At 39.6% G+C, this 26,687-nt stretch overlaps 1 protein-coding gene and 1 long non-coding RNA gene across 16 annotated transcripts in view; one reads left to right on the top strand and one right to left on the bottom strand.

Moving 5' to 3' along the window:
• The window catches only part of ABI1 (abl interactor 1), a 128,632-nt gene that overhangs the window by 43,666 nt on the left and 58,279 nt on the right, over positions 1 to 26,687 (bottom strand). The gene's annotated exons all lie outside the window — the stretch shown is intronic.
• LOC141585438 (uncharacterized) lies at positions 1,273 to 26,590 on the top strand. The gene is made up of 3 exons (XR_012518907.1): positions 1,273 to 1,433; positions 23,100 to 23,162; positions 26,342 to 26,590. It is a non-coding gene; the product is annotated as an uncharacterized LOC141585438 (long non-coding RNA).

Genomic DNA, 26,687 nt, shown 5'->3' with positions numbered 1-26,687 from the left:
GGGTGAATACAATACAACTGGAAAACCCTTTTGGCAGACTCAATATGACAAGCAAAGATAATATCAAGAGTTGCGAGGAGACTAATAGCAATATGGAACATAAGATAATCAACAGAAATATTCTACAACAAAAATTATTAGAACACCCTGCCCTAAAAATTCTCTCCCTTACCGAATTTTACTTCTAGTTATAAATGACAGAATAAGGAAACAGTGAGACAGAAGTTTGGAAGAAAAAAAAAAAAACCTGGAAACAAAAATTAAACAGTCTTCAAAACCAGATGCAACACACCCCCACCAACTCACAACCTCACATACACCTGATCGTCCCTCTTGTACCCAATGTTATCTTGATGCCAAGTCTTCCCAAATTGATCTACAGCTTCAATGCATCCCAATACAAATGCCAACAGAGATTTTCAAGGTCATAAACTTATATGCGAGGGCAAAGGGGAAACAATGGCTAAGATACGGTCTAAAAGAAAAATTAGAAGGGAGGAGGCCAACCTGCCTACTGAGATATGAAACCATAGTAAAGAAGATAGTAGGGTTCTTACAGAGCTAAATGGACCAATACAACAGAAAAGATAATTCAGAAACAAAATCATGCTTATAAGGAAACTTGGTATCTTACAGTGATAGCACAGTAGGAAAAAATGTATTATTTGAGTAGAGCAATTAGTTTGCCATACAGAAAAATAACACTGAAAATGGATCCCTACCTCAAACCATAGGAGAAAACTAATTCCAGATCCTTAAATTTAAATGCAAATAAATGGAATATTTATATTTGAAATATTATACATTAATGAGAATGAACTACTATGAATGAATTATGTATATGCAATATGGATAAATCTTAGAAATACAATGCTGAATAAAAAAAGCAAGCCATGCTAGACTGCATACAGGATAAATCCATTGTTATAAGCCCAAACACAAGCAAAATTAAACAATAATTGTTTAGTAATACATATAGATGTGATTTTTAAAAATGTTAAGTGCAAGGGAATGATAAACATCCCTTTTGTGGTTGGTGAGAAGTTTACAGGTAGAAGAAACAGAATTGGTCATTTTCTAGCTTTTAGTTTTAATGGTGGATTCAGAGATGTTTGACTTATTATAAATTTTATAATACATATTACATTTGTTCATTTGAATGATTAAGTATAAGACAATTTTTAAGTCTTTAATTACACTACAAATAGAGAGCACAGAGAAAGGAATGATTAATACTCCTGGAGCAACATCAGAAGACTCCATGAAAGAAACCCCATTTTTACCAGTCATATCTGGCAGGCAGAAGAGAAAAAAGGAGAGTGGGGAAAAGGTCAAAATCCAGGCACAGGGGACAGCATAAGCCACGGCAAAGAGGCAGGAAAAGACAACACCTTCTCCGAGATTAGAGAAAAGCTAAAATAGCATGAATAAAGGTAAGTGGAACTCTAATTAAGAGATAAAGAAAAGACTATGGAAATTAGGAGACCAAACTTGAAAACTTCTTTATAAATGGTCAAGCAAGGCTTTTATAAAAATAAGCAGATTGAGAATTAAATAAAGAAAATTAATTGTGTGGTAAACAAAAGTTCTAAAAGAAACATTAAAATATTCTAAAAGCAATTATATCGAGAGAGGAAAACATTTTCTAAAATAAACATGTAAATAAAATGATAAACTCCATAAGCAGACAAGATTTTAAAATTATCTTTTAAGGTATGATTAAACTGCTGTATAGAAATGTGTTTTCATTTTGTTCTTTTTCCTCTCCCTTGTCACTCTGGAGGAAATATTTAAAGATCTTAAAGAAAAACCTTTCCTAATCATCAAAAGACAGAAAGGCAGGCAGGAAAGAAGTATGACACAGCAACACTACTTAATGTTTCATGTATTTTCTACAATATCATCTCAGAAGGCCTACTATCCTCACAACTGCTTCTGCTACTACAGGGAGGGCATTATAGGTTTTAAGCAAAGAACCTTGTACATAAGTAAAAACACAATAAATGTTTGCGAAAAAAGTAACTACAGAATGAAAATGGAAATATTTTTACCCTGAATAGAAAAGAGAGGGGGGTATTAAAAGGGCAGAAAAAGAGAGTCCTGAGACAAGCTGCACAAAGAAAGCCTCAGCCAAGAAAGAGACAATCTGTGTCTGTCATTGCTTATTTGGACCAGACTCTGGAAATGGCCTTATGCCCAAAATTCTGTGTAACAGATCTTTGTTCAATAAGCTTGAAACAAGGTCCCAATCAACTTCGAAGTTAACTTGATTCAGAATGACCTATATACACACCATAAAATAGATCTATTTAGAAAAGATGAGCTGCAAAATCAGACTCTGGTGGAAAAACAAAAAACACTTGGATCAGAATTATTCTGAAATATTTTGGCCTGGGAAAAACTGAATCTGTCACTAACATTCTGGCCCATGCCTAACTTTTTAATACTTCCCATGACATTTTTCTGTCTCCTCTTCACCTGCTTAATTATGTTACACAAACTACAAAATATTCTATGTGGTAATTACATATCCACCTCAAAAAAGAAAATGTTGCCTAATTTAGTGATAATCATTTCTTATCCAAACTAGAATCTAAGCTAAATATGAACTTCTAATAGAACATTAGATCACAGTTTATTTTCTAAACAGCAGGTCATGAATTTGTACTTATTCTTCAGCCTACTACTACTCCTTACCTAACAACTAACATTTGTTTTAATATTTCCTGAGTGTCTCTCCCTTCTTAAAAAGATAATATATTTTAAATTCTCCAGCCCAGGCAACATAGTGAGACCATGTCTCTTAAAAAAAATTTTTTTTTTTTTAATTAGCCAGGCAAAGGTCAGTTGCAGTGGCTCACATCTGTAATCCCAGAACCTTGGGAGGCCAAGGCGAGAGAATCACTTGGGGTCAGGCGTTCAAGACCAGTCTGGCCAACATGGTGAAAACCCCATCTCTACCAAAATATATAAAAATTAGCTGGTGTGACATGTGTGCCTGTAGTCCCAGCTACTCAGGAGGTTAAGGGAGGAGAATCCTTTGAACCCAGGAGGCAGAGGTTGCACTGAGCCAAGATTGTGCCACTGTACTCCAGCCTGGGAGACAGAGTGAGATCCTGTTTCCAAAATAAATAGAACAAATAAATACATTAGCCAGGCATAGTGGCTCACGCCTGTAGCTTCAGCTACACAGGAGGCAGGAGAATTGTTTGAGCCTAGGAGGTTGAAGCTGCAGTAAGCAGTGATCATGCCACTGTATTCCAAACTGGATGACACAGCAAGACCATGTCTCAATAAATGAAAAAGAAGTAAATAAAATTCTCTACAAATGTCAGGCTGTATAGTCTAAAGACTAAGAGTTGAGTTCAGGAACCAAACTGTGGATTTAATAGGTAAGGCTGCACCATTTACTAACTGCGTGAATGTGAGTAAGTTACATAACCATCCTATGCCCTCAGTTTCTTTACCACACAGATGAGATGTAAAAACAAGCAAAAAACAGTTATCAACTTCACACAGTTATTGTAAAGATTAAATAAGGTAATATATAGAAAGGATTTTCAACAGTTTCTGGCATGTAGAAAAATCAATATATGTTAGCTCTTTATTATGTTTCCCAGTCTGTATGCAAGTGTCTGAGCTTACTTGATGATAGGAAACCAGGAAAAGCTTATAGCCAATAATAAATACAACTCTTCTTAGCAATCTTAGACATCATTAGAAGTTATTATCTAGGGCTTGGCGTGGTGACTTATTCATGCAATCCCAGCACTTTGGGAGATCGAAATGGGTGGATTGTTTGAGGCCAGGAGTTTGAGACCAGCCTGGCCAACATGTCGGTCGAAACCCTATCTCTACTAAAAATACAAAACATAGCCAGGCATGGTGGCACATGCGTGTAATCCCATCTACTCAATAGGCTGAGGCACAAGAATCACCAGTAATTTCAGCTAAATGGAAGGCAGAGGTTTCAGTGAGCTGAGATCGCATCACTGCACTCTAGCCTCAGCGACACAGGGAGACTCAAAAGAAAGGAAGAAAGAGAGAGAGAAAGAAATTGTTTTTTAGTTCATAAGATACATCACTTACATTGCATATACAACAAGCAGCGCAAATCAGTATTATCAAAAAAGATTCAAATCTAAAAACTTTGAAAGGATTTGGTTGGATTCACTTAGTAGTAGCCCTTTCTAGGCCTCCTTATTTTCTTCTTCATTATAGGAGTATTTTTGGTCCTACAATTCTTCTTACAAACAATGACCACATTTGGAGATATTTATACTGAAAGGATATTTAAAAGTACAAGTTGATACTTCAGTTTAAATTCTGAGCATCGATTTACACACTGATGTCTCTCCCTCCTGTAATGTCACCAAAATGACTGCCAAAGAATTCATCTGTATATACACACACACACACACACACACACACACACACACACACACACACACACATTTTTTTAGAAGGATAAGGGACAAGTATTTGCAATAAATCTCTGAATATTAGAAAGTAAATAGAGGCAAGGCAGCTAACTCATCTGAATAGAAGCAGCAGAACGTAAAACACCTGCACACAACAAAGCAATTTATCCTACAAGAGACAAATAGCCTCTGGAAGCCAGGTTCTTTAAGTGAGGAACGGCAGTAAAATACCACTTCATAGTCATCTTGGCTATAATCAAAAAATAGAGCCGGGTGCAGTGGCACATGCCTGTAGTATCAGACACTCAGGAGGCTGAGGGAGGAGGATCGACTGAATCCAGGAGTTTGATGTCAGCCTGGACAACACAGCAAGGCCCTATTTCAAAAAAATAATATTAGACAAAACAAATTTGTAATGATGTGAAGATAAAACAAGTGTTTGTCTGCAACGCTCATACACTGCTGGTGGGAATATAAAATGGGACAGCCATGTTGGAAAACAGTCATCAGTTCCTCAAATAGTGAAACACAGAGTTATCATACGATCCAGCAACTCCACTCTTAGATATACAACCAATAAAACTGAAAACATATGTCCCTACAAAACTTGTACACAATTTTTCACAGTAGCATTATTCGTAATAGTCAAAAAGTGGAAACAGCCCAAATGTCTATCAAATGATGAACAGATAAAGAAAAGATGGTCATCCACACAAAGGAATATTATTTGAAAATAAAAAGGAGTAAGTACTAATGCATGCTACAACATGTATGGACCTTCAAAATATCAAATTAAGAGGCACAAAGGATTCAAACTTGAATCTATTTACATGAAATGTCCACGGTAGGCAAATCAATACAGACAAAGAACAGATGACTAATTGTTGGGACTGGGAGGAGAGGGGATGCTATGACTGGGAGTGATTAGCTGAGGGGTATGGGGTTTCTTCTGGGGGTAATGAAAATGCTCTAAAATTGATTGTGGTAACATATGCATAACTTTGTGAACATAGAAAAAGCTAATGTACTGTATACTTTAAATAGATGAATTACATGATGCTAATTATATTTGAGTACAGTAGAACTTTCTTTTAAAACCGGAAACAACAAAAAGCTGAAGAACTGAGTATCTGCAAATGGAACAGTAAGTTCCCAGTCTTTCCACTCACCATGTTCTCCCTTAAGAATGAGACTCTCGCCGGGCGCAGTGGCTCAAGCCTGTAATCCCAGCACTTTGGGAGGCCGAGGCAAGCGGATCACGAGGTCAAGAGATGGAGACCATCCTGGTCAACATGGTGAAACCCCGTCTCTACTAAAAATACAAAAAATTAGCTGGGCGTGGTGGCGCATGCCTGTAATCCCAGCTACTCAGGAGGCTGAGGCAGGAGAACTGCCTGAACCCAGGAGGCGGAGGTTGCGGTGAGCCGAGCCGAGATCGCACCATTGCACTCCAGCCTGGGTAACAAGAGCAAAACTCCATCTCAAAAAAAAAAAAAAAAAAAAAAAGAATGTGACTCTCATGAAGGAAATTAGAAGATTCTCCACTGCAGAAATAGAATGGCACAAGAGAGAAGACTTCCACATGCTGAAACTGGAGGTGCATCAATCTTTAAGTTAATGTGACAAAGGCTATCAATTGGTGGTGTGATTCAGCCACCAACATGTTATGGCCACCAACTGCCAGAGGCTATCAACTGGTGGCTATATCACACCACCAATTGATAGCCTCTGTCACATACTTAAAGAGTTTCTACTTAAGCATTTTAGTCCCTCATTCTTAAATATAAACAGAAAGCCAAGGATCATCAGAGTATTTGAGGGTAACATTTCATACAGTTGGAGACCCTAAAACAGGGGGGGAAAGCCCTGGGGGAAAAAAAACAAAAAAACAAAAAAAAAAAACAGATTTTGCAGGCAACAGAAAAATACTTTTAAAAATATAAATAAGAGACCAGGCGCAGTGGCTCACGCCTCAGCACTTTGCAAGGCCAAGGCAGATGGATCACCTGAGGTCGGGAGTTCGAGACCAGGCTGACCAACATGGTGAAAACCCGTCCTACTAAAGACTAAAAATTAGCCAGGTGTGGTGGCACATGCCTGTAATCCCAGATACTTGGCAGAGGCAGGAGAATTGCTTGAAAGCAAAAGTTCCAGTTAGCCAAGATCACACCATTGCACTCCAGCCTGGGCAACAAGAGTGAAACTCGGTCTCGAAAAAGAACTTATATGCAGAATAAAAAGTTTAGGAAAAAAAAAAAAAAAGGAATAAAACTTAACAACAGATACACTGGAAATTGAAGCTCAGGAAGTCTCCTAAGGAGGTGAAAATTAGGAAGGAAAATAATAATCAAATATTATTCTATATGCGATTATTTAAGATAGGAAAAGAGAAAGAAATACATTATTCCAAAAAGTCTAGTATCTGAATGGAACACCTAGGAAAAAAAAAAAAGAACAGAGAATATGGTGGAATCATCAAAGAAAGATTATTATCTTCCAAAAATACAGTAGCATCTCTCCAGATTAAAGAGTTTACCAAGTGCCAGTGCAAGGTACTTTTAAAAGACCAATACCACATGGTAGCTTAGCCCTGGAAATCCCAGCACTTTGGGAACCCAAGGTAGGAGGATCGCTTAAGACTAGTGTTCAATACAAGCCTGGGCAACAGGCACAAACTTGCCTCTATTAAAAAAAAAAAAAAAAAAAAAAAAGTGCTAATTGTGGTGGCATGCACCTGTAGTCCTAGTTACTCAGGAGGCTGAGGAAAGACAAATCACTTGAGCCCAGGAGTTCAAGGCTACAGTGAGCTACAACTGTACCACTGCCCTCCAGCCTGGGCAATAGAACAAAAGCCTATCTGTCAATCAATCAGTGAATACAACAAAAATTTTTAAATTAAATGAATGACCAATACCTGCCAGGTACAATGGCATGCACATCCCAGCTGTTCAGAAGGCTGAGGCAAGAGAATCATTTGAGCCTGGGAGTTCAAAGCCAGCCTGGGCAACATAGGAAGACCCCATCTCTTCAGAGACTTTTTTTTTTTTTTTTTTTTTTTTTTTAACGTAACTGGCCAGGCATGCACACCTGTAATCCTAACACTCTGGGAGGCCAAGGCAGGCAGATAACCTGAGTTCAAGAGTTGAGACCAGCCTGGCCAACACGGCAAAACCCTGTATCTACTAAAAATACAAAAATTAGCCAGGCATGGTAGCACATGCCTGTAATCCCAGCTACTCGAGAGGCTGAGGCACAAGAATCACTTGAGCCCAGGAGGCAGAGGTTGCAGTGAGCCGAGACTGCACCACTGCACTCCAGCCTACGCAAAAGAGCAAGACTCCATTTCAAAAAAAAAAAAAAAAACCCATACTAAGTTACATAACTGTGAAATTTCAAAACACCACAGCTATAAATATGCCAAAAGTTTCCAGAGAGAAACAGATCAGAATATACAAAGGATCTGGAATCACTGACACATAAGACATCTCAGTGACAATACTGGAAGCTAGAAGAAATGGACTATTGCCTTTAAAACATGTTGACTTCTAAAATACAAACTTTTATTTAACATAGTACTAGAAGTTCTAGCAAGAGCAATCAAATAAGAAAAAAAAAAAGGCATTTAAATCAAAAAGGAAGTAGTAAAGTTGTCTCTACTTGCAGATGACATGTACATATATGCAGAAAACCCCAAAGATTCCACAGAAAATAAAAACACTGCTAGAATTAATGAATGCAGTAAAGTTGCAGAATACAAAATCAACATACAAATATCAGTAACATTTCTATACACAATAACCCAGCTGAAAAAGCAATCAAGAAAACAATTCCATTTATGATAGCATCAAAAAAAGATACTCAGGAGTAAATTTAACCAAGAAGGTTAAAGATTTGTACACTGAAAACTGTAAGACACTGATGAAGACACAAATAAATGGACAGATATCCCAGGTCCATAAATAGGAATAATCAGTATTATTAAAACAGCCATACTACTCAAAGCAATATACAGATTTAACCCAAACCCTATCAAAATTCCTATGGTATCCTCCACAGAAATAGGAAAAACAATCCTAAAATTCATATAGAGACACAAAAATCCCAAATAACCAAAGCAATACTGAGAAATAAAAACAAAGTTGGAGGCATCCCATTTCCTGATTTTTTAAATATATCACAAAGCTACAGTAACGAAAACAGTGCAATACTGGCATAAAGATGAAAACATAAACCAATAGAACAGAATAGAGCACCCAAAAATAAATCCAAACATATATAGTCAACTAATTTTCAACAAGGGCACCAAGAGAACACAACGGGAAAAGGATAGTTGCTTCAATAAATGATGCCAGAAAAACTGAATTTTCACATGCAAACAAATGAAATTGGACTCATATGTAGCATACACAAAACTTACCTCAAAATGGATAAAAGATCTAAATGTTAAGCCCTGAAACCATAAAACTACTAGAAGAGAACAGAGAGAAAAACTGCTTGACACGCCTTGGCAATGATTTTTTGGATTATTACACGAAAAGCTCAAGCTACTAAAGCAAAAATAAATAAATGAGACTACATCAAACTAAGAAACTTCTGCACAATAAAGGAAACAATCAACAAAATAAAACACCTATGGAAAAATATTTGCAAACCCTATATCTGATAAGAAGTTAATATTCAAAATTTATAAAGAACTCATACAATTCAAGAGCAGAAAAACAAGTAACTTGATTTAAAAATAAATATTGGCCGGGCGCGGTGGCTCAAGCCTGTAATCCCAGCACTTTGGGAGGCCAAGGTGGGTGGATCACGAGGTCAAGAGATCGAGACCATCCTGGTCAACATGGTGAAACCCCGTCTCTACTAAAAATACAAAAAATTAGCTGGGCATGGTGGCGCGTGCCTGTAATCCCAGCTACTCAGGAGGCTGAGGCAGGAGAATTGCCTGAACCCAGGAGGCAGAGGTCGCGGTGAGCCGAGATCGTGCCATTGCACTCCAGCCTGGGTAACAACAGCGAAACTCTGTCTCAAATAAATAAATAAATATTTGCAAACCCTATATCTGATAAGGGGTTAATAGTCAAAATTTATAAAGAACTCATACAACTCAATAAATAGCAGAAAAATAAGTAACTTGATTTAAAAATGGGCAAAGGACCTGAACAGACATGTCTCCAAAGATACAGGAATGGCCAACAAGTATAGGAAAAGGTATTCAACATCCTTAATCATCAGGGAAATGCAAATTAAAGCCACTATGAGATACCATGTCATACCCATAAAGATAGCTATTATGATAAAAGAGATAACAAATGTTGGTGAGGGTGTGAAGTAAAGGGAACCTTAGCATATACACTGTTGTCAGGAATGCAGACTGATATAGCCATTATGGAAAACAGTAGGAAGGTTGCTAAAGAAATGAAAAATAGAATTACCATATGACCCAGCCATTCCTCTTCTGGTCATACATGCAAAGGAAATGAAATCATCGCCTTGTAAAAATATCTGCACTCTCACGTTCACTGAAGCATTATCACAATAGCCAAAATACAGCTAAATCTCCACTGATGATAGACAAATAAAGAAAAATGTGATCTATATAACGGAGTATTACTCACCCTTAAAAAAAAGAGATCCTGCCATTTGTCACAACGTATGACCTGGAGACATTAAGCTAAATGAAACAAGCCAGACACAGCAAGAAAAATATTATATTATCTCAATTATATGTGGTATATACATATTTTCAAAAGAGCTCAAATACACAAAGATAATGAAGTAGGGACCGGGCACAGTGGCTCACGCCTGTAATCCCAGCACTTTTGGGAGGCCGAGGCAGGTGGACCACCTGAGGTCAGGAGTTCAAGACCAGCCTGGCCAACATGGTAAAACCTCGTCTCTACTAAAAATGCAAAAACTTAGCCAGACGTGGTGGCAGGTGCCACGAGAGATTACTGGGAGTAGCTGGGATTATTGTGTATCTGTTACATTACTGTACCCGGGAGGCAGAGGTTGCAGTGAACCAAGACTGGGCCACTGCACTCCAGCCAGGACAACGAGAGCGAAACTCCATCTCAAGAAAAGAAAAAAAAAAAAAGGAAGCAGGGAGGATCACTTGAGCTTGGGAGGTCAAAGCTGCAATGAGCCATGACTGTGCCACTGCACTCCAGCCTGGGTGATAAGAGTGAAACCCAGTACCAAAAAATAAAATAAAAGAGCTCAAATATACAGAAATAGAGAATGAGTGGTTACCATGGTTATCTGAGGGAAAGAAAGCGGGGGAGATGTGGGTCAAAAGATACAAATAACTGATATGCAGAATAAGTTTAGAGATCTACGTTACAACATGAGGACTACAGTTAATAAATCTGTATTGTACAGTCACATGTCACATAACATTTTGGTCAACAATGGACCACATATATATCACACCACATATATAACAATGGTTCTGTAAGATTATAATACTGTATTTTTTCTGTACCCAGTGTTTAGATATGTTTGGATACATAAATACCACTGTGTTCTAATTGCCTACAACACTGAGTATGGTAACATGCAGTACAGTTTGTAGCATAGGTGCAACAGGCTGCAGCATAAGGTCTAAAGGGTACACAGTAGGCTATACTACCTAGGCTTGTAAAAATACACTCTATGATATTCACACAATAAAATGGCCTAATAACCCCTTTCTCAGAACATGTCTCTGTCATTAAGGAAGGCATTACTATATTAAATATTTTCATTAAATAAGTACATTTTAGGTGCTCTTGTCACTTAAAAAAAGTAACTATGTGAAATGACAGATGTGTTTATCTGCTTCACTATAATAACTAATTTACTATTTATACTTATTCCATAACACAGCAACCCTCCCCTTTTTAGCACCAGGGACCAGTTTTGTGGAAGAAATTTTCCATGCACCAGGGAGACGGGGGAATGCTTTTGGGATTAAGCTGTTCTACCTCAGATCATCAGGCATTAGATTCTCATAAGGAGCGGGCAACCCATATCCCTTGGACATACAGTTCACAATAGGGTTTGTGCTACTATGAGAATCTAATGCCACCATTAATCCAACAGGAGGCAGTAATGTTTGCTCACCCTCCCCTCACCTCCTGCTGTGCAGCCTGGCTCCTTATAGACCACCAAATGGTACTGGGCCAGTGGCCCCGGGGTTGCAGACCCCTGCCATACATCATGTTGTAAGCCTCAAATATACATAGTAAAATTTATTTTTTTTAACTCTAAAGGAAAATAATTTTTAGTCTAAAGCTAAGGACAATATAGCACAGTGATAAGCAGATTTTATTGTTGTTGTTGTTGAGACGGAGTCTTGCTCTTTTGCCAGGCTGGATGGAGTACAGTAGTGCAATCTCAGCTCACTGCAACCTCCGCCTCCAGAGTTCTAGCAATTCCTCTGCCTCAGCCTCCCGGGTAGCTGGGACTACAGGCATGCACCATCACATCCAGCTAATTTTTTTATTTCAGTAGAGAATGGGTTTCACCATGGCCAGAATGGTCTTGATCTCCTGACCTGGTGATCCACCCACCTTGGCCTCTCAAAGTGCTGGGACTACAAGTGTGAGCCACTGCACTCGTCCCATAACAAGCAGATTCTAAAATCAGACTGCCTGGTTCAAATGATGCCACTTAATAGATGCATTATCCTGAACAAGTTGCATAAGCCCTTTGTCTGTCAATTTCTTCATCTGTAAAAAGAGGTTGTTACAAGAATCAATGAATTCATAGGTGTTCATTTATGTAAAAAGCCTGGCATACAATATGTACTTTATAAATGCTCTGAAAAGCACAACTAGGGATAGGAAGGGGTAGCATTGAATTCCACTTGTCATTATAATCCCTTAGGTAGTATGTAACTGGCTTTTAATCACATTCACATATTATCACAGGGAGGAAGTGGGGGTTGTAAAATGAAGTCCAAAGATAACAGCTTGGTACAGAAGAGTATCTGTATGCCTTTAGCTCAAATCTCCTTTGAACAGATACACAGAAAATTTTTAAATGAGGGAGAACCTCAGCAGACAGTCAAGAAGGGAGGCAAGGCATGGTAGGAAAAACCTGGTCTGGTTAAATAGTGAGGTCAGAACTGTAAACCAAGACATAGTGATTCAGACTAAAGAAAAAAGGGGCCGGGCATGGTGGCTCACGCCTGTAATCCTAGCACTTTGGAAGGCCAAGGCGGGTGGATCATGAGGTCAAGAGATCGAGACCATCCTGGCCAACATGGTGAAACCCCATCTATATTAAAAGCACAAAAAATTAGCCAGGTGTGGTGGTGCATGCCTGTAGTTCCAGCTACTCGGGAGGCTGCGTCAGCAGAATTGCCTGAAACCAGAAAACGGAAGTTGCAGTGAGGCGGGATGGCGATACGGCGAGACTCTGTCTCAAAAAAAAAAAACATAAAGAAAGAAAAAAGGCATGGCCTGTCAACATCAGAATAGAGCAGAATGTTCAGATGAAGAAACTGAGTTTTAATCACAATTAACTGACTTTTCAAAGATAAGATTCACTGAGGGCTTTTGATTGACATTAAAAACATTTTAAATTAAAAGATAATAGGAAAGCAAAGTAACAGACTTTGTGTCTTGTTAAAGCCTTATCACCGTACTAACATAAGCAATGCCAACTGGGGCAATATGGTCATTAGATAACCCAATTTCTCTCCCACTGTAAACCACCTAAATATGCTTGATTTAAAGATGCTGTGAAAGTATCTTTTTAAAATTCACAGTCCAAAACTAAAGAGAGTAAAGAAAATCCAGGGAAACTAGGAAAAAGAGAACGAAAATTCAGAGCAGAAAACATGAATGAGGCTGCAGCTACTCTGTAGTAGCTTTTTGGCCTCTAGCAAAGGAGCTTGGACTTTTATGCCACACAGGGACAAAATTAAAATACCTTTGGGCTTGCTACAGGTAGGAAGTTGAAACTGATATAGCAAAAGGGACTTTGCAGATGTGATTAAGAATCTTGAGATGAGGTCTTATCCAGTATTTTGGGGGTGAATCAAATGAAATCACAAGGGTCCTTATAAGCCAAAGAGGGGGACCAAAGGGTCAGTATTGATCAGACTGATGCCATATGGCCATTAGTGACTTAAAGATGGAGAAAGGGGTTATGCGCCAAAAGTGCAGGTGGCCTCTAGAAGCTAAAAAAAGGCCAAGGGAACAGATGCTTCACTAGTACTTCTAGAGGGAACACAGCCCTTACCCACATATTAATTTTAGCCCAGTGAAACCCATTTCAAACTTCTGACCTCCAGAACTGTAAGATAATAAAGTTGGGTTCTAAGCCACTAAATCTGCAGTAATTTGTTATAGCAGCTATAGAAAACTAAGGCACATACACTGATAGGATTGGGGGATGTTCTAGAACAGGCATCCCCAAACTACGGCCCGCGGGCCGCATGTGGCCCCCTGAGGCCATTTATCCGGCCCCCCATCGCACTTCAGAAAGGGGCACCTCTTTCATTGGTGGTCAGTGAGAGGAGCACAGTATGTGGCGGCCCTCCAATGGTCTGAGGGACAGTCAACTGGCCCCCTGTGTAAAAAGTTTCGGGATGCCTGTTCTAGAAAGTATTCACATGTTTCCATGAAGTTTTCAGAGTCAAAAATTATAAATAGTCCTGGACTGACGGCATCCTAGAACACTTAGCAGAACAGGGAATATGCCTTCAGCTTAGCTTATCAATGGATATCCTTACTTAAGCAGCACAGAGATCTCAACAGATGTGATCTTAAAATAAGTTCACAACACAAACTTGTGAAACACATAAACAATTCACCACAAGCAGGAGTCAGCATGTACACACATAACAAATCTCCAAAGGAAGTTAATCCAAAAGAAAGAAAGAAAGAAAGGAGAAAAAAGAGACAGACGGCCTACGTAGAAAAGACAAAATAATGTTCTATCTGAATTCAAATATATCAATAACTACATTAAATGTAAATTAAATAAGTACTCCTATTAAAATATCACTAAAAATTTTTTAAAGAAACAAAAAAGAAAATACAAACCATAGTGCAAAAAAAAATTTTTTTTTAAGTGAGTATCAGCCGGGCGCGGTGGCTCAAGCCTGTAATCCCAGCACTTTGGGAGGCCGAGGTGGGTGGATCATGAGGTCAAAAGTTCGAGACCATCCTGGTCAACATGGTGAAACCCCGTCTCTACTAAAAATACAAAAAATTAGCTGGGCATGGTGGCACGTGCCTGTAATCCCAGCTACTCAGGAGGCTGAGGCAGGAGAATTGCCTGAACCCAGGAGGCGGAGGTTGCAGTGAGCCGAGATCGTGCCATTGCACTCCAGCCTGGGTAACAAGAGCGAAACTCCGTCTCAAAAAAAAAAAAAAAAAGTGAGTATCGCTGTATTTTTGTGAATCCAGTTATGACTAGAAGAGACAACTTTTTTAGCTTTTTTCTAGTTCTGTCTCCCAAAGCTTTGTCATCCAGACAAATCTTTTAAAGCAGAAAAAAGCTGCAAGATACATTCTGCATATTAATATACAGTATATTGATAATAACATACAGATGAACTATAATCACAAAAGACTCTTAGAGGCAGTGTGTCCTGTATTCCACAATTATGCTCTATCTTCTCAAAAATATTTTAAATACGTAAATTTACTCAATGAAGGCTTTATAATTTACACTTTGCTCTTCAAAAAGAACAAACCAAAAGCAATAAAGAAGCTGCTTGCCAAGCTTCAGGGCAGGGGAGCGGGGGAGGAATTAGAAAAAATAAACACGTGCAACTGCACATAAAACTGCAGGTGGCTAGAAAGGAAACCAACTAAAGGGGGAAAAAATCTAAAAATAGGCTTAGAACAGTGATTCTGACTGCCTTCGTCTGGATTCTCAAATTATTTCAGAGCTAAAACTGAGAGATGAAATGTGTACAATTTGTTTTAACCAAGAAAGCTATTTTAGAAATAAGTTCTGCCATAATTAAATATACTTATTTATGCATTAGAAGTTCAAGAACCACCTGCAATTCAAAAGCCAAAGTTTTTCAATCAGAAATTATCTTAAGGACAAATTATAGTAAAATAAATTATTCCCAACTAATCGGAAAAAATTCTTCTACAGTACATTTTGCTGGTCTCTTCCAAAATTTTTTAGGGACGTCACATCTTGATGGGCATGCCAAGTTTTCTACAGGTTTTCTCTAAAGATTATAATAGATTCACAAGACACAAAACTTTATAAATACAGTTGGAAAAAAATTTTACAGTATAAACAACAAAAAGGTTAAAAGAAAAAAAATAAGATAGTGGGAGTAACTTTTAAACAGGAAAACTATTGCCTTCAAAATGTCATCTTTGTATATCACCCGAATCGGGCTGGGCGTGGTAGTCCACACGTGTAATCGCAGCACTTTGGGAGGCCAAGTGGGGGCAGATGACCTGAGTTCAGGAGGGGCAGATAACCTGAGGTCAGGAGTTCAACACCTGGCCAACATAGTGAAACCCCATCTCTACTAAAAATACAAAAAATTAGCCAGGCGTGGTAGCACATGGCTGCCCAGCTACTCAGGAGGATCGCTTGAACCCAGGTGATGGAAGTTGCATTGGGCCTAGATCGCGCCACTGTACTCCAGCCTAGGCAACAATGAGATTCTGTTTCAAAAATAAATTTAAAAATCACCTCAAACTAATCACTAGGAACCAGTACACATCCCCATATTGAGACACATTCTACGAAACAACTGGCTATAAATCTTCCAAAGAATCAAGGTCAGCTGGAAATTGTGGCTCACACCTGTAATCCCAGTACTTTGGTAGGCCAAGGCAGGGGGGATCACTGAACCCAGGAGTTTGAGACCAGCCTGGGAAACATAGCGAGAACTCATCTCTACAAAATAAAATTTAAAATTGAGGCAGGAGAATCATTTGAGCCCAGGAGGTGGAAGCTGCAATGAGGCATGATAGGGACACTGCACTGCTGCCTGGGTGACAGACCAAGATCTTGCCTCAGAAAAAAAAAAAAAAAAAAAAAAAAAAAAAGGATTAAGGTCAGCTGAGGTCAAGAGAAGGACTGAGGAACTGTGCCAGATAGAAGAAAGAGACATGATATTTAAATGCTTCTGAACTGGATCCTGTCCTATAAAACTATTGGAACAACTGGCATACTTGAATGGAATTTCACAATTAGATGGTAGCAATGTATCAATGGTAATCAACCGACTTTAATGATACTGCAGTCATGAAGTAAAATGTATTTGTTTCTAGGAAATACACACCATCCTGGCCGGGCATGGTGGCTCACACCTATAATCCCGGCACTTTGGAGGCCAAGGCAGGCAGATCCCTTGAGCTCATGAGCTCGAGACCAGCCTGGGCAACATAGCAAAACCCTGTCTCTACAAAAAGTACAAAAATTAGCCGGGCATGGTGGTATGTACCTGTAGTCCCAGCTACTCAGGAGGCTCAGGTGGCAGGATGATTTGATGCTATGGGCAGAGGTTGCAGTGAACCAAGATCACGCCACTGTACCCCAGCCTAGGCGACAGGACCAGACCTTATCTCAAAAAAAAAAGAAAAGAAAAATGAAAATACAACACCACAGTATTCAGGGGCAATGAGGGCATCATACCAGCAAGTTATTCTCCAACTGTTCAAAACAAAAATCTCTTTGTTCTATACCTGTAACTTTTCTACAAATTTAAAATTGTTCCCCCAAAAATGTTTTAAGTCATCTTTACTACTTGCTTTCAAAAATTAGTAATAGGACATTTTGTTTTTAGTACACAGATTCAGAAGTAGTGATCAGTTTTCTGTTAATTTGAGGAAGAATGCAATCCAATAAAATTTCTCTAAAAAGATACAGTGATTTTTCATTAACTGAAAGTAAAAAGGGACGGCCTCATTCAAAACAGTGAAGAATTTTAATGGCCCTAAATTCTGCATCATATTCCTCCAAAGCAGGCCACATGCGGCCCTCTGAGGCCATTTATCCGGCCCCCCGCCGCACTTCAGGAAGGGGCACCTCTTTCATTGGTGGTCAGTGAGAGGAGCACAGTATGTGGCGGCCCTCCAACGGTCTGAGGGACAGTGAACTGGCCCCCTGTGTAAAAAGTTTGGGGACGCCTGCTCCAAAGAGATGATGTGATCGTCCTTCTACTCTAGTATCCTTCCCTTTTATTTGTTCGATAAATGCATGCATGCATGCTAAACAATGGGAATGGAACAATGGCCATAATAGACCTCCTAAGGAAGGCACATACCGAACAATCAGACAAGTAGCTATATAATTCAAATAAATGCTATGAAGGGAAAGTATATGATGCCACAAAAATAGTTAACAGAGACTCATGATAGCATGTGTGCTGGCAGGAAACAGGTCAGAAAGGAGAATTAGGGGAAAACCACCCTTTTAAAGAAGTTAGGTTAATAAGAACTAAAAAGAGAATAGGCATTAGCTAGGTGAAGCATGTCTGTAACAACGTTTGTCAAGACAATAACATGGGAGAGAACATTTGTTATCCCTGGAAGTTAAAAGTCCAAGAAGAGTTAGGAAAAGGCAAAACATTAAGTAAATGCCATTAAAAATAGTTCAAGATTTTTTTCCCATGTAGTCAATATTTCAAACCATTTTATTGTTCAACCTTAATTTCAAATCAAGTCTTACAGAGAATCTTAATATATAATATAAACTAAAATAGCACTGTCCTGTCTAAAGCAGGTAGAGTGGTTCAGAATTTCACTGACTGAGGCTCCTGTTTATCTAAACGAGGGCAAAGGCAAAAACAGGCAATTGTTTGAGAGAGAGAAGGCAGTACCACAAATAACATATGTCGGGGATATACTAGCTAGACTTCCAATCAAAAACTAATAAAACATTTCAATGAAGATCATTCACAGAGCATTTACATACATAGGAAGTAAACACGATGGAGTAATGAGAGGAAAGGGAAACACATGGAAATACAGGAACCTGTGCTAACAGCAAGAGCAGTACTTCTAAATACAAATGGCAAGGGGTGGAAGAGATTACCACAATGTGGAACAGAAAGTCATATAGAGAAGGCCACCTGGGCTAATACCTGTGCTGTGGCACAGCCAACCCAAGGTAACCTGACAGCAAAGAAATCCGGGAAATAAATATTCTGAGCTGGCCTTTCTCACTGCTTCCAATCTACCTGCTTTCTACACTGGCTGAACTGTGAAGTCTAAGTCACAGATATCGACTGACATAATCCATACAAGTAAGCCTACCGAGAAAAGAAAAGGAGAAAGAAAGGAAAGCGTAGATCAGGAATATCAAACAGAAGCAATCTGTCATGCAGGGGTATACACAGAAGTACTAGGAAAGATCAAATCCAGTCTTCTGGGACCAAGGAAAAGGTTTCCATTAGGCAGACACAACTAAGGAAAGGCCTAAAAAATGAGCAAAAGTTAGGCAGGAGAAATAGGGGAGACAGACATTCCAGGTAAAGGGACTCACACTACAAAGGAACGCTGCCAGAACATAAATAAATGTGGATATCTGAAGCACCAGAGTATGAGGGAAAAAAGGAAAAGAAGAAAACTAGAGAGGCAAGGGGAAATAAGATTAACCTTGTATCAATATCATGCTTCCCTTTACCTTTAGTCTAAAGGCAAAGTTTAAGGATTGACATGACCTCATCTAAAGGAAATGGGTGTGGGTTTTTTAAGTATCAGGCACAAGGATTTTTTAATGACTTAAGTCAATTTGCTCTCCTATTTCTTGGTTAAAAAGCTCTTGCCGAGTCATTTCACAAGAATTGCAAGGCAGAGTGAAAATGCAGAGAATAATGCAAACACCAAAAATGCTAAATTATTATACAAATTCTAATTTATGTCATCCTTTTTTAATTTCCCAAATTTTGACTTTTTCAGGAAACAGGCAGGCAAAAATATTTAGTCATCACATTAAGTCATCCATTTAACATTCTGAACCAAATAACTGATAACTGCAAATAACTGATAACTGCAATTTTACACCAGAGTGTATCCATTCTGCTCCAAAATGGAGAACTCTTCTATAAACAAAATTGACACCTGCACCCTATTTGCAAATAACTACAGATTTTCTAAAGTGACACACTGAAAATTTAGAGATTTGAGGATCAACTCCTTGCCAGGGCCTACTGAAGATACTAGGGATATAGTGACATACAAAACAGGTAAGGTTCCTGTCATCATTAAACTTAGCCTCAAAAGAAAGAATAGCCATTAAATAAGTAAGCATACAAATAAACATAATTACAAACCTGGTATGAGCTACAAAAAATAAAGTAAAAAAAAATCTATTATATTTAGAACAAAGATATAACTGATGACTCTACAAAAGCAATGTCTAGGGAGCAGAGAAAACAAAGTCAAATACAATAGATGGACTGGGCACAGTGGCTCAAGCCTGTAATCCGAGCACTTTGGGAGACCGCTGAGAGGCAGGCGGATCACCTGAGGCCAGGAGTTTGAGAAAAGCCTGGCCAACATATCAAAGCCTCGTCCCTACTAAAAATACAAAAATTAGCCAGGTGTCATGGTGCATGTCTGTAGTCCCAGCTACTCAGGAGGCTGAGACACAAGAATCTCTTGCACCTGGGAGGCAGAGGTTGCAGTGAGCTGAGATCGTTCCACTGCACTCCAGCCTGGGTGACAGAGCAAGAATTTGTTTCAATTAAAAAAAAAAAAAAAGTCACAATGGATTGAGGCATACGTATGTTTGAAGGAAGAAGCTGCCAGGAAATACTAGATTCAAGAACCTGGTTGTAAACTGACAACAGAGAAAGCCATGGTTAGGAAAACTTAAGATGCGAAGACATAAACATGTTAAATGTTTATTGGAAGTGGGAGTACAAGAGAGACTGAATATAAGAGAAAAAAGGGATGACAGAAATAACTAATAATGCCAACACTATGAAAAGATAAACACTTTATGTGCAATTCCTTAATCTCCAAGGTTAGCACTATTGTCCAAATTGTGCATATGAGATAACTAAACTCAAAAAGTTAGACAGTTAGCTCATGCACTAAAAAATAACTTTAGTGGAATAAAAAAAAAAAGAAAAGAAAAAAATTAGTTAAGACAAATTACACAGTAACAAAACATGGCTTCAAACACAGATCTTTATGACTCCAAAGTACACCACATGGCTTTATTCTTTCAACACATCCTTATCAAACTATGTAAGGACGAGTTACTATGTAATAAAGATATAGAGATGAATAAAACATTGTTTTTATCTTTATTCCTTTTTTTTTTTTTTGAGGCAGGGTCTCACTTGGCGCCCAGACTGGACTGCAGTGGCCCGATCTTGGCTCACTACAACCTCCACCTCCCAGGCTCAAGGGATTTTCCTGCCTCAGCCTCACGAGTAGCTGGGATTATAGGCACACATCACTACTGCCCAGCTAATTTTTGTATTTTTTTAGTAGAGACTGGGTTTCACCATGTTGGCCAGACTGGTCTCAAACTCCTGATCTCAAATGTTCCACCCACCTTGGCCTCCCAAAGTGCTGGGATTACAGGTGTGAACCACCGTGCTCGTCTGGTCCTTATCATTAAAGACTAAGGTAAAGAAGACATATACCCCAAATTGATGTAAAAGTAGGAATAAGAAGGTATAAAATAAAGAGAGGGCAAGTATCTCTATCCTGAGCTAATCAGTGAAGACCTCAGATGGTGTCTGTATTAGGCAGAACAGAAACAGGACTAACTGAATTCCAGATAAGACAAACATAATGGAAAAGCAGAGACACCAATTTACGGCTGTGTCTACAACACTTCAAGAAGACGAGCATGGCAGAAATACAATGAGACTTGGAAGAGACTATATCACTACATCAATGAGCCTTTTATGCCATACCACGGCATCTGCAGGAAGCAAAAATCCATTTCCAGACTTTAAAGCAAGATTAGGCTACTGTGAAGACTCAGACAGCAGAGGTCTGAACAGTAGCCTGGTGAATCAATGGCTTACCGACAACTAAAAGAACATGAAATTTGGAAGGAGATTCCCAAACGAGCTGTTTATAATCAGCTGTAAGGACAGTTCTAAAGTCACTTAAAAAAAAAAAAAAAAAAGGGCCGGGCACAGTGGCTCAAGCCTGTAATCCCAGCACTTTGGGAGGCCGAGGCGGGTGGATCACAAGGTCAAGAGATCGAGACAATCCTGATCAACATGGTGAAACCCCGTCTCTACTAAAAATACAAAAAATTAGCTGGGCATGGTGGCGCGTGCCTGTAATCCCAGCTACTCAGGAGGCTGCGGCAGGAGAATTGCCTGAACCCAGGAGGCAGAGGTTGCGGTGAGCCGAGGTCGTGCCATTGCACTCCAGCCTGGGTAACAATAGCGAAACTTTGTCTCAAAAAAAAAAAAAAAAAAAAAAAAAGGTAGTTTTTACCCTAAGTGAATGAAAACACTCGATTATCATATTTTAGGACATAACAAAGAAATGGTTTCACCCAAACTTTGTGATCAACAGGGAGGGATTGGAGATTTGCTTCCTTAACCCCATAAGTATAGATTATTGAGGCAGAATGCAGGCTTACTGATTCATTTATCCAAAAAGCATATTGTACAGAAGGAGGATTGCCGGTTGTTTACCCTAAAAGCAAAGAACCGAGTCTCCAATTTCTAAGATAGTGCCTTCAGGTCACATCACGTCAGTTTGCCATCTGATGATTCAGGAAGATTGATGCTTATTTCTGCTAAGCATGTTGCTCTGACTCAGGAGCTGTACAATTCCAGCACCTAGCAGATACAAGAAGCAGAAAAGAAGCCAAAGGATACCAGCTACTCCTCTAGCACAACACAATTAGCCAGCCTCAGTGATGAAACCAAATCAAAGAGAAATAAGCTATAATTTAGAACTTTAGATTTTTGCAAACTGATCTCCAGGTACTTTCCTCATTGCAGAAATCATACCCTACATTCTAATCACCCTGAAAAAGAACACCTATGTCTTTTTCTAATGCCATTACCTCACAATGGAATGCATCTATACTCGGTATCAACAAGATACATGCACAGGCTTTCTTTAAGACCCAATTCAATTGTTATTCCTTCAATTCCTGCTGTACAACCAGCTCATTCAATCTTCATTCTACCCTCCCCGTCCTTGCCCCAAGAGTATCTGCCTGCACTGCAGAAGCTAAAAAGCTAAAATCAACATTGTCCAGTTGTTCTCACCACTGGGCTTCTGGATACAATTTCTGATCTATCAATAAAGTACTTTCCTGGGATTTGGAAACTGAAAGTGAAGTGGAGATTCTTACTACCACCTTACACTTCCTATTGGCAAAGCAAGTCAAGAAATAAGACTTTGTTCCAAAGTGATGCTCCAGTGTCCATTCTCTCAACTGTTTGGATGCTGAGAGGCAACTGCACTGGAAACAGCGGCTGGACTCCAAGTTCCAATGCCCAGTCACTCACAACGTGGGTGTGAAGAGGCAGCTAAGGCAGCAACAGTGGCAGCAGCTTTCTAAGCCATGGCCTGAAATCCTTGAATGAGGTTCTTAAACTCAGTAATTCCTATGGCACCATCAGTGGTTATAGCTTCCCCAGCAGATCAGTTTTTGAGTTCTGGAACTTATTTGTGGAGAGCAAATTTATATTTAAGATGGTTAGAATGGTTTCTATTTCCTGGTCCTTGACTCATATACACTAAACAAGTTAACATGTTACAGGTGAAGAAGCACACCAAGAAGGAAAGAAAACAAGTAACAACAGTGCAAGAGGCCAACAAACTGGTAAGTGCCAGTTAGACCTTAGATAAATGAGAAAACAATGAATGAGACTAGAATCAGTATCCTAAAATTCCCTTTGATATCAAAGTTTTAAGTACCTGAATCCGTAAGTAGTCACATAAAGAAATCATCATTTGTCCAACATGTATGTAATTTCAAGTTTTATCTCAACTGATTATCTTTTCTCTTGAATATTGGCCATATTTTCATGGTTCTTCCTAAGTATGGTAATTTTATATTACATTCTATATGTGGTCAGTGAGATCTTACAGAAACTCTAGATTCTGTAATAGTCCTTTAAAAAATGTTTTTATTTCCAAGGGTAGGAAAAATAAAAAGATAAAGAAGTAGAAAAGAAAAAACAAATGAAAAATGTTTACAGTAGGCCAGGCATGGTGGCTCACACCTGTAATCCCAACACTTTCAGAGGCAGAAGGTAGTGAATCCCTTGAGCCCAGCCTTGGCAACATGGCAACACCAGCCTTAGCAACATGGCAAAACCCCATCTCTATAAAAAATACAAAAAATTAGCCAGGTGTGGTGATGTATACCTGTAGTCCCAGCTACTTGGGAGGCTGAGGTCCAAGGAGGAGGCTTCACCTGAGCCTAGGAAGTCAAGGATGCAGTGAGCCATGATCACACCATTGCATTCCAGCTTAGGCGATGAGAGTGAGACCCAGCCAAAAAAAAAAAAGTTTATACTAAACTTAGCTTGACTTAAACTGCAAACTTTCTCCTCCAAGATGAGCAGCAGCTGAAATCTTTGTTCAGTTCTTTTATCCTTGGCTGGATTGCATGCAGTTTGTTCCACATACAGCTCAGCCTATAATACAGGTAAAGTTTTTTTTTGAGATGGAGTTTCGCTCTTGTTACCCAGGCTGGAGTGCAACGGCGCGATCTCGGCTCACCGCAACCTCCGCCTCCTGGGTTCAGGCAATTCTCCTGCCTCAGCCTCCTGAGTAGCTGGGATTACAGGCATGTGCCACCATGCCCAGCTAATTTTTTGTATTTTTAATAGAGATGGGGTTTCACCATGTTGACCAGGATGGTCTCGATCTCTTGACCTTGTGATCCACCCGCCTCGGCCTCCCAAAGTGCTGGGATTACAGGTGTGAGCCACCGCGCCCGGCACAGGTGAAGTTTTAATGCAAAATTTGGGGCTCTTTCCCTTCAGGTCTCACTTTCCACTCACTTTCCAGCTGTTGTGGTCACCATGAACTCTGTCTCCTGGGTCACAAGCTATATGCTGTTTCCTAACTGAGTTGTAGCTGTCTAGCACAGTACAAAACTAGCTATAAAAATAGCAAACCTGGCTGGGCGCGGTGGCTCAAGCCTGTAATCCCAGCACTTTGGGAGGCTGAGGCGGGTGGATCACAAGGTCGAGAGATCGAGACCAACCTGGTCAACATGGTGAAACCCCGTCTCTACTAAAAATACAAAAAATTAGCTGGGCATGGTGGCGCGTGCCTATAATCCCAGCTACTCAGGAGGCTGAGGCAGGAAAATTGCCTGAACCCAGGAGGCGGAGGTTGCGGTGAGCCGAGATCGCGCCATTGCACTCCAGCCTGGGTAACAAGAGAAAACTCCGTCTCAAAAAAAAAAAAAAAAAAAAAAAAGCAAACCCAGCTGGGTAAGGTGGCTCACGTCTGTAATCCCAGCACTTTGAGAGGCCAAGGTGGGTGGATCATTTGAGGTTAGGAGTTCGACACCAGCCTGGCCAATATAGTGAAACCCCGCCTCTACTAAAAATACAAAAATGAGCCGGATGTGGTGGTACACGCCTGCAGTCTCAGCTACTCGGAAGGCTGGAAGAGGAGAATCACTTGAACCCAGGAGGCGGAGGTTGCAGTGAGCCAAGACTGCACCATTGCACTCCAGCCTAGGCCTCACAAAGAGATTCCACCTCAAAAACAAAATAGCAAACCCACCAGGACTGTTTCTTTTTTTTATATTTTGTTCAGAGTTTAAGTTACCTGTAAGAAGGTTGATTTGATAGGAACTATTCTGTTATTACCGCAGGAAGAATACTTGGTTGGTTTACTCTGGGAACAGAAACGAAATGCACAGCATTGCCCCTAATCTGTATCCCAGAAATAAATAATACTCTGGCCTGATATGGTTGATGGTTCAAGTTTCATTCTTTGTTCACTCAGAGGTGAGATGGTGGGTTGGTGTGTATCCATGTGTTAAAAGAAAGTAACTGGTTCTCAGCACTCTGGGAGGCCGAGGCAGGTAGATCACCTGAGGTCAGGAGCTCAAGACCAGCCTGGCCAATATGGTGAGACCCCATCTCTGCTAGAAATACAAAAAATTAGCCGGGCATGGTGGCGCATGCCTGTAATCTCAGCTACTAGGGAGGATGAGGCAGGAGAATCATTTGAACCCTGGAGGCACAGACTGAAGTAAAGCAAGATGACACCACTGTACTCCAGCCTGGGCTACAAAATAAGACTCTGTCTCAAAAAAAAAAAGAAGGTAACTGGGATATGGAACAGTTTGGGTTATTCTAACTATAGATTTCACAGATCAATAAATTGTTTTTAAAAGATTCCAGAAGAAAGGGGGAGGGGTACAAAGGGGAGGCAAACAGAGAAAGAAAATGAGTAAGGGAGAAGGGAGAAAGGGAAGAAGGGAAAGGGATAAAGGACAGGGAGAAAGACAGACAGACAGACACACAGAGAGAAGTAGAAAGTATTGCTGCCAGTTTTATTGGCCAATAAAGACAACTAGTCCTCACATTAATCCCTGCACTTTGGGACAACGAGATAGAAGGATCACTTGAACCCAGGAGTTCGAAAACAACCTGGGAAACATAGCCGGGCCCTTTTGAGAGATTTTTTAAATCTCTACAAAAAAGATTTAAAAAATCAGCCAGGCATGGTAGCATGTACCTGCAGTCCTAGCTACTCAGGAGGCTAGGTGGGAGGATCCCTCGAGTCAGGGAGTTTGAGGTTATGATAAGCTATGATTACATCACTGCACACCAGCCTAGGTGACAGAGTGAGAGCCTGTGTTCAAATAAATGACATGAAAATAAAACAAAAATATTATTATAAACTGTTATTTTCACATTAAAAAAAGGGGGGGGAACCTTGGAATCAATAAGCCTTAATGACAACATTTCGTTAACTTATAATAGGCATGAACACTAATTAATCTTACTTTTCTTCTGCACAAACCAGAAACAACTGTGAGAAAACAGCATGAGCCCTAATAAAGCCAACAAACACTCTAGACACTGAAGCCTAGTGGAGCTTCCTGGTTGATGAACACACTGATGAGCCAGGAGGGTAGTGTGACCTGATTCCACAAGAAGAGGGCATGGAAGCTCTGTGTTTGGAACTTCCCAGACCTTGCCCTCTGTGTCTCTTCATTTGGCTGATCCTGATCTGTATTAAATAAATCATAATCATAAATAAAATAAAATCATAATCATATGGGTAGTGTTTCCCTGAAATCTTTGAGTCATTCTAGTAAAGTATCAACCCTGAAGGGGGTTGTGGGAAACGCCCCAGATTTGTAGTCAGA

Source organism: Saimiri boliviensis, chromosome 8 (genome assembly GCF_048565385.1).
Source record: "Saimiri boliviensis isolate mSaiBol1 chromosome 8, mSaiBol1.pri, whole genome shotgun sequence".
Lineage (NCBI taxonomy): Eukaryota > Metazoa > Chordata > Mammalia > Primates > Cebidae > Saimiri > Saimiri boliviensis.
The sequence above is the reverse complement of the archived record's forward strand: the minus strand, read 5'-3'. Positions and strand labels throughout refer to the sequence as shown.